This window comes from Eleutherodactylus coqui, chromosome 1 (genome assembly GCF_035609145.1).
Source record: "Eleutherodactylus coqui strain aEleCoq1 chromosome 1, aEleCoq1.hap1, whole genome shotgun sequence".
Classification (NCBI taxonomy): Eukaryota; Metazoa; Chordata; class Amphibia; order Anura; family Eleutherodactylidae; genus Eleutherodactylus; species Eleutherodactylus coqui.
In genome coordinates, this window is record NC_089837.1 from 191,915,455 (window position 1) to 191,925,412 (window position 9,958).

Consider the following 9,958-nt stretch of genomic DNA (forward strand, 5'->3'; position numbering starts at 1 on the left):
CACTAGAGATGACCTGCACCACCGGCCACAGCCACTAGAGGTGATCACTAGAGATGACCTGCACCACCGGCCACTGCCACTAGAGGTGATCACTAGAGATGACCTGCACCACCGGCCACAGCCACTAGAGGTGATCACTAGAGATGACCTGCACCACCGGCCACTGCCACTAGAGGTGATCACTAGAGATGACCTGCACCACCGGCCACTGCCACTGAAGGTGATCACTAGAGATGACCTGCACCACCGGCCACTGCCACTAGAGGTGATCACTAGAGATGACCTGTACCACCGGCCACTGCCATTAGAGGTGATCACTAGAGATGACCTGCACCACCGGCCACTGCCACTAGAGGTGATCACTAGAGATGACCTGCACCACCGGCCACTGCCACTAGAGGTGATCACTAGAGATGACCTGCACCACCGGCCACAGCCACTAGAGGTGATCACTAGAGATGACCTGCACCACCGGCCACTGCCACTAGAGGTGATCACTAGAGATGACCTGCACCACCGGCCACTGCCACTAGAGGTGATCACTAGAGATGACCTGCACCACCGGCAACAGCCACTAGAGGTGATCACTAGAGATGACCTGCACCACCGGCAACAGCCACTAGAGGTGATCACTAGAGATGACCTGCACCACCGGCCACAGCCACTAGAGGTGATCACTAGAGATGACCTGCACCACCGGCCACAGCCACTAGAGGTGATCACTAGAGATGACCTGCACCACCGACCACTGCCACTAGAGGTGATCACTAGAGATGACCTGCACCACCGGCCACTGCCACTGAAGGTGATCACTAGAGATGACCTGCACCACCGGCCACTGCCACTAGAGGTGATCACTAGAGATGACCTGTACCACCGGCCACTGCCATTAGAGGTGATCACTAGAGATGACCTGCACCACCGGCCACTGCCACTAGAGGTGATCACTAGAGATGACCTGCACCACCGGCCACTGCCACTAGAGGTGATCACTAGAGATGACCTGTACCACAGGCCACTGACATTATAGGTGATCACTAGAGATGACCTGCACCACTGGCCACTGCCACTAGAGATGACCTGCACCACCGGCCACAGCCACTAGAGGTGATCACTAGAGATGACCTGCACCACCAGCCACAGCCACTAGAGGTGATCACTAGAGATGACCTGCACCACCGGCCACAGCCACTAGAGGTGATCACTAGAGATGACCTGCACCACCGGCCACTGCCACTAGAGGTGATCACTAGAGATGACCTGCACCACCGGCCACAGCCACTAGAGGTGATCACTAGAGATGACCTGCACCACCGGCCACTGCCACTAGAGGTGATCACTAGAGATGACCTGCACCACCGGCCACTGCCACTGAAGGTGATCACTAGAGATGACCTGCACCACCGGCCACTGCCACTAGAGGTGATCACTAGAGATGACCTGTACCACCGGCCACTGCCATTAGAGGTGATCACTAGAGATGACCTGCACCACCGGCCACTGCCACTAGAGGTGATCACTAGAGATGACCTGCACCACCGGCCACTGCCACTAGAGGTGATCACTAGAGATGACCTGCACCACCGGCCACAGCCACTAGAGGTGATCACTAGAGATGACCTGCACCACCGGCCACTGCCACTAGAGGTGATCACTAGAGATGACCTGCACCACCGGCAACAGCCACTAGAGGTGATCACTAGAGATGACCTGCACCACCGGCCACAGCCACTAGAGGTGATCACTAGAGATGACCTGCACCACCGGCCACAGCCACTAGAGGTGATCACTAGAGATGACCTGCACCACCGGCCACTGCCACTAGAGGTGATCACTAGAGATGACCTGCACCACCGGCCACTGCCACTAGAGGTGATCACTAGAGATGACCTGCACCACCGGCCACTGCCACTGAAGGTGATCACTAGAGATGACCTGCACCACCGGCCACTGCCACTAGAGGTGATCACTAGAGATGACCTGTACCACCGGCCACTGCCATTAGAGGTGATCACTAGAGATGACCTGCACCACCGGCCACTGCCACTAGAGGTGATCACTAGAGATGACCTGCACCACCGGCCACTGCCACTAGAGGTGATCACTAGAGATGACCTGTACCACAGGCCACTGACATTATAGGTGATCACTAGAGATGACCTGCACCACTGGCCACTGCCACTAGAGATGACCTGCACCACCGGCCACAGCCACTAGAGGTGATCACTAGAGATGACCTGCACCACCAGCCACAGCCACTAGAGGTGATCACTAGAGATGACCTGCACCACCGGCCACAGCCACTAGAGGTGATCACTAGAGATGACCTGCACCACCGGCCACTGCCACTAGAGGTGATCACTAGAGATGACCTGCACCACCGGCCACTGCCACTAGAGGTGATCACTAGAGATGACCTGCACCACCGGCTACTGCCACTGAAGGTGATCACTAGAGATGACCTGCACCACCGGCCACTGCCACTAGAGGTGATCACTAGAGATGACCTGTACCACCGGCCACTGCCATTAGAGGTGATCACTAGAGATGACCTGCACCACCGGCCACTGCCACTAGAGGTGATCACTAGAGATGACCTGCACCACCGGTCACTGCCACTAGAGGTGATCACTAGAGATGACCTGCACCACCGGTCACTGCCACTAGAGGTGATCACTAGAGATGACCTGTACCACCGGCCACTGCCATTATAGGTGATCACTAGAGATGACCTGCACCACCGGCCACTGCCACTAGAGATGACCTGCACCACCGGCCACTGCCACTAGAGGTGATCACTAGAGATGACCTGCACCACCGGCCACAGCCACTAGAGGTGATCACTAGAGATGACCTGCACCACCGGCCACAGCCACTGAAGGTGATCACTAGAGATGACCTGCACCACCGGCCACAGCCACTGAAGGTGATCACTAGAGATGACCTGCACCACCGGCCACTGCCACTAGAGGTGATCACTAGAGATGACCTGTACCACCGGCCACTGCCATTAGAGGTGATCACTAGAGATGACCTGCACCACCGGCCACTGCCACTAGAGGTGATCACTAGAGATGACCTGCACCACCGGCCACTGCCACTAGAGGTGATCACTAGAGATGACCTGCACCACCGGCCACAGCCACTAGAGGTGATCACTAGAGATGACCTGCACCACCGGCCACTGCCACTAGAGGTGATCACTAGAGATGACCTGCACCACCGGCAACAGCCACTAGAGGTGATCACTAGAGATGACCTGCACCACCGGCCACAGCCACTAGAGGTGATCACTAGAGATGACCTGCACCACCGGCCACAGCCACTAGAGGTGATCACTAGAGATGACCTGCACCACCGGCCACTGCCACTAGAGGTGATCACTAGAGATGACCTGCACCACCGGCCACTGCCACTAGAGGTGATCACTAGAGATGACCTGCACCACCGGCCACTGCCACTGAAGGTGATCACTAGAGATGACCTGCACCACCGGCCACTGCCACTAGAGGTGATCACTAGAGATGACCTGTACCACCGGCCACTGCCATTAGAGGTGATCACTAGAGATGACCTGCACCACCGGCCACTGCCACTAGAGGTGATCACTAGAGATGACCTGCACCACCGGCCACTGCCACTAGAGGTGATCACTAGAGATGACCTGTACCACAGGCCACTGACATTATAGGTGATCACTAGAGATGACCTGCACCACTGGCCACTGCCACTAGAGATGACCTGCACCACCGGCCACAGCCACTAGAGGTGATCACTAGAGATGACCTGCACCACCAGCCACAGCCACTAGAGGTGATCACTAGAGATGACCTGCACCACCGGCCACAGCCACTAGAGGTGATCACTAGAGATGACCTGCACCACCGGCCACTGCCACTAGAGGTGATCACTAGAGATGACCTGCACCACCGGCCACTGCCACTAGAGGTGATCACTAGAGATGACCTGCACCACCGGCTACTGCCACTGAAGGTGATCACTAGAGATGACCTGCACCACCGGCCACTGCCACTAGAGGTGATCACTAGAGATGACCTGTACCACCGGCCACTGCCATTAGAGGTGATCACTAGAGATGACCTGCACCACCGGCCACTGCCACTAGAGGTGATCACTAGAGATGACCTGCACCACCGGTCACTGCCACTAGAGGTGATCACTAGAGATGACCTGCACCACCGGTCACTGCCACTAGAGGTGATCACTAGAGATGACCTGTACCACCGGCCACTGCCATTATAGGTGATCACTAGAGATGACCTGCACCACCGGCCACTGCCACTAGAGATGACCTGCACCACCGGCCACTGCCACTAGAGGTGATCACTAGAGATGACCTGCACCACCGGCCACAGCCACTAGAGGTGATCACTAGAGATGACCTGCACCACCGGCCACAGCCACTGAAGGTGATCACTAGAGATGACCTGCACCACCGGCCACAGCCACTGAAGGTGATCACTAGAGATGACCTGCACCACCGGCCACTGCCACTAGAGGTGATCACTAGAGATGACCTGTACCACCGGCCACTGCCATTAGAGGTGATCACTAGAGATGACCTGCACCACCGGCCACTGCCACTAGAGGTGATCACTAGAGTTGACCTGCACCACCGGCCACTGCCACTAGAGGTGATCACTAGAGATGACCTGTACCACCGGCCACTGCCATTATAGGTGATCACTAGAGATGACCTGCACCACCGGCCACTGCCACTAGAGATGACCTGCACCACTGGCCACTGCCACTAGGTGATCTCTACTCCCCGGCTACTGACAGTACAGCTGATGTTCCCCACTGGCCCCTGGCACTACAGATGGTCCCTAGTCACATTACTAGAGATGATGCCCACCCAGGCCACTGCCAGCCCCACCATATGTGATGAGACCCCTGGTGACATTGGAGCTGCACAGTTGTCACTGTGACTCTCTGCTACCCCCACAGGCTATTAGGACTACACAGGGAATGACCCCAGGAGGCCGCTGAGGACACGTCCTGCTTTACTCCATGCCACTACGTTGCTGCCCCGTACAAGGCAGGACACACAGTAGGTGCCCGCTGCTAGCACCCCTATAGTGCACGGTGGCGCCTCTCACCGGTCGCTAGTTGCAGACAGAAGATGTGGGGGCGCTCATGGACACTGCACACACTGGGGTCTTCATGCTGGGGAGTCGCACAGAGCAGCAGCCGGTCAGGCTGTAATAACCGTCAGCACCATTGGCCGCTGCTGGTCCCTGGAACTAGCAGTCCGGCTGGGGAGAGCCGCACAAACTCCTGCGCCAATAGCAAACAGCGGAGCACGTCACTCCCCCTGCTATTGGTGGAGGAGTCTCACTATCCCTTCACTGATTGGACAACTGTGGTTGCCAATCAAAGCAAAACACAGAATGTAGTCCCGCCCATTACCCAGAAGCCCATACTGTACAGACGATAGAACGTGGTGACGTTGTCAACTCCGGCTGCGAGACCTGATTGGTTGGCGTCGGTCATGCGAACTACAGAGGGCGGGGCGGTAATCAGCTCTCGGACGTCATAGTATGCTGTTGGAATTCATCAGCTCTTGTCGGTTCAATTTTAAACCACAGTGAGGCGCTCGAACACCACTTATCCCGCTTGTTAGAGCGCCATCTAGTGGTAGCTCCCGTTTAATACCCGATACAATAAGTTTTAATGAAGGGCTTTACCACTAAAGGAGCGCAGAGTATTGGCCAGCAGTGCCTGTCCAGACGAGTTTGGGCTACTGTACTATAGGTCCATGTTCTGCCTGGGTGTACAACTGACAGCGCACAGACCCACACTAGTCAGTGTGCCAACAGCAGTGTTTTTCACAAGAACACACAGATCACATGTAAACAGTGCGCACTATTCAGATTCTGATCCAATTTGCATACGAGACCCATTTAACCCCTTAGGGACGCAAACTTTTTTTTTTTCATTTTTGTTTTTTCCTCTCCCCTTTTAAAAAATCATTACTCTTTTATTTATACTATACATACTCCCAGACACCTATCTTAGGTACCGTGTTTCCCTGAAAATAAGACATTTTTGTTCAAAAAGGTTTAACTTTTTTACATGTATAGCTGCCTGGACACTATTTAAATTGACTTTTTTAATTAACTGTTAGCAGGGTTTAATTTTAGAGTAGGGCTTATATTTCAAGCATTCTCAAAAAGCCTGAAAAATCATTTTACATCCTCAAAAATTCTGGAAAATCATGCTATATCTTATTTTCAGGGAAACAGGGTAGTTGTATGGAGTCTATCTGTAGTCGCTGGAATGGGTAGTCTGGTCAAGGTGTGCATTGAGAAGGTACGTTTACAATTTTACCTGACTTGTGTTGGACACAAACCATACATCCTTGTACAAACCTGGTCACAGCATTATTGAACCCTGGGCAATCCAAGCGGAAGGCATGTCCATTTCCACGTCCCCCTGAGTACACATTGCCTGTACAGAGCACTGACACACTCTCATCTTCCTGTTCAGTGCATTCAATGTCTTGATGTTCTCATTCCGGTTGTTTGCACTGTCCAGTTGACATCCATGACACGGAATGATTGCACAGCTCCTCAGACTGATGCATGTGGACTGCTTCGGAGGGTGCTGGCATGGGGTGAAGCAGAGGAGGGATGCTCATGGCTGTGTCTGCGACTGGGAGGAAGAGGAGGTGTTGGTAGTTGAGGCACGCTGTGTCATCCACTCTACGGCCTGTTCTGAACGCTGTAGATGTAACACACATGGCAGAACGACTTCTAAGGAATGGCAGCAGGTGTGCCTCGCCTCCTGCAGAATGTGGTGCTGTTGCTACAGTGGGAGACGCTAAAAATCCGAACTTGGCCTGTCCTCTACCATCTCCACCACTACCGACATGTCTCCTACCCCATGATTTCTTCATGGTTTCGGGTTCCTATTAGTTTTTTTAATTTAGGGTTTTTTTTAGTATTTAGTTTAGATTTACTTAACTTTTGAGCTAACTTTGTAGTTTGCAAAAAAAACGCTAGCAGCTGCGTCACGTATGCTAGTAATTAGTACTGGCCAAACATGCAACTTTGAACAACATCTGAGGCCGCTAACACATACTATTTCTTTTTGTTGTCTCTAGAGATGAGCGAGCATACTCACTAAGTGCAATTACTCGATCGAGCATTGTCCTTAGTGAGTATCTCCCCGCTCGGGAGAAAAGGTTCGGCTGACGGCGCGGGTGACAGGTGAGTTGTGGCAGTGAGCAGGGGGAGCGGGGGGGGGGGGGGGGAGAGGGAGAGAAAGATCTCCCCTCCGTTCCTCACAGCTCTCCCCCGCAGCTCCCTGCCTGCCACCGGCAGCCGAATCTTTGCTCCCGACAAAGCAATTGCCCTTAGCGAGTATGCTCGCTCATCTCCAGTTGTCTCCCTATTTGCGTTTTATTTTTCATTGTAAATTCAGAAAAAAACCCTGGCGCCTACTAATATGCAGTCAAAGGATGGACTAATATGTGCGAACAGAAGGTCAGAGATTACATATTGCATATTCTAAACTATCCCTGATTTGTACAGCTTCACTTACTTTACCCTACCCCACAGGTAGCTGCATAATGTCTGCAAACATTGGCTAGACACACAAGTTTGAATGACGTCTGAGGCGCAGAGAACTGCAATATTCCCCATATAAAAGCGTCGTTTGTCTGTCTGCTCTGCTGCTATATATAGTGACAGAAGTACAAATATATTCTCTGGGGACTATCTCTCCATACGTACAGAGCATGTTTTGTGTAGACATATAACGTTCATGCAGCTCCTCTGCTTCCACCAATACAACCTAGTTCATCTTTTCTGCTGGTATACAATTTTTCACACCAGCAGCAATATATTCTGCAGAATACTTCCTCCTACACAGAGCACGTATTGTATAGGCATATAAACACGGTGCAGCATTTATGTTCCCCCTAATATGTCTTAGCTTCTCTGCCTTGTGCTCAGATAGAAAATGTTCACTGGTAATTCAGTGCCTATGTTATATATGGCTGGGTCATGTGATACAAGTGTCAATGAAACAACTGCCCACATGGTGATGGATGGCACATTTGGTAATATCATCAAGGCACCCTGGCTGCTGATGGGCTGCACTGTGACCCTTGGACCTCTGTACCAGGCATTTTGGGAAATTCAATTTTTTTACAATTTTTGCCTAAAAGTGTGTCGGACTCACCTGAGTCCAGCCGATCACAATGAGTAACACTAGTTACAAGGTTTCCACTATGGAAACCCTCCACAACTAGACATTATTACATTATTGCAGAGCGAAGTGACTGTCAAGTTCTCATTTTCTCTGCAGCAATTTCAGTTTAGAAAATCCCTTTTCATTACAAATGTTCCTCAATGTTGCAGCTTTTGCTGGGAGAAGCAGCTGTCTTCATGCCACATAGCTAATAAGCATTATGTAGCATCCATTGATGTCAATATTCTGCCAATATGATATAAAGATACACCAGTCCTTAAAGAGCAGAGTTGTGTTGTGTCTCCCAGATCTAATAGAGAGAGTCTAGCAACCTCACCTACATTACACTTCGGAGGCCTGTTTTCTTGTGAAGTAACTATTGTGAAGTTCACCCCTTTTAAATCTCTTTTCGAAAAGAAATGAAAGAAATCAACTAGATGCAAATTAAGATGACCACAGCTATCTTCCTGTTATACTATAAAGGCCAACTGTTGCCTCTTCTGGACGTGCAACCTCAATAACATAAATCAAAGGCACAACTGTGCAAAAGGAAACAAAAACTATAGGGGAATTCTCTCCCTATCGTCCCCTAACCCGAGAGGGGGCCCTTCCTACTCGGCAGACCGACCGCGCTGATAAGTGCGAGCCTGCACTCGAACCTGGGCCACTGACCAGTCCCTCACTGGGGGCCCTAGCACAAAACAAAAGGAGAAACAAAACCAAATCAAACAGTAAAGAACTTAGCTTCAAATGAAGAGCTTCCACCACTCTGTGTTGCTCTGATGCTGTCCAACATAGGACTGAAGTGAATTGACCAGCACAGGAGTAACAGTTAGCACTGCTTAAATAGGAGCAGAGCTACTTAGCACCAGGTGCTGACTGACATTAATCTTGCAACCACCACACCTCTCAGCTCCAGGAGAGGTAGGAATGCTGCTAAACCCTGGTCTGGCCTGAAAGCAAGGTGGGAACCTCAGAACAGCTGCAACACCAACAACTATCCCATACAAATCAGTTAAACAGTTTATCCAGCCTTAAAATATTGATAGCCTATCCCCCAGATAGACCATCGAGATCTGATTGGTGGGGGACCCATCCCATTGAAATAAATGTGATGCGCCTATAGTACTCAGAACAGTCACTATAAAAAATACATAGTTCTGAGTACTGACAGGATTATCTGGAGATGTAAACATTATTCCCTTACCATTACACTTATTGTGCTTTCAAGCGGCCGTGAAAATCGCGCAAGATTTATGCATTGTGAGATGCACAAATCTCGCACAAATATTCACCCAATTCTTTTGAATAGGGTCATATAAGAGAGGCTGTGGCCCGACTCCCACTAAAAACGTAGCATTTCCAATTTGGGGGCATTTCTTCGGAATGTATTGCCCATTGTTTTCAATGGGGCCAAAAAACACATTTTACACCGTACAAAGTGCACACGAGTGTGATCCGGGGCTTCCCATTGAAAAAAATGGGAAACACTTCCTGGAGGATCGAAACTGTAATGTGCTTTTGACCCAAAAACGCCTTGCATCCATGGGGACATCGAATGCGCACCTTACAGTATTCCCAAAAGACAATAACAACCATCTGTATCCAAAAAAACTATAGACTTATCTCCTATTAAATCTTGATTACAAAATATTTACATCTATCTTGGCCACCCGACTAAACCATTTCCTACCATTGACTAAACCATTAATTCACAGGGACCAAGTAGGATTTATCCCTT

At 51.0% G+C, this 9,958-nt stretch overlaps 1 protein-coding gene across 1 annotated transcript in view; it reads right to left on the minus strand.

The window, feature by feature from the left end:
* The window catches only part of IBTK (inhibitor of Bruton tyrosine kinase), an 83,129-nt gene extending 77,836 nt beyond the window's left edge, over window positions 1-5,293 (minus strand). Inside the window, exon 1 of the mRNA XM_066604933.1 lies at window positions 5,121-5,293. The gene's annotated coding sequence lies outside the window, so the exon portion shown is untranslated. The remainder of the gene's footprint in view (window positions 1-5,120) is intronic.
* Window positions 5,294-9,958: the final 4,665 nt, after the last annotated feature.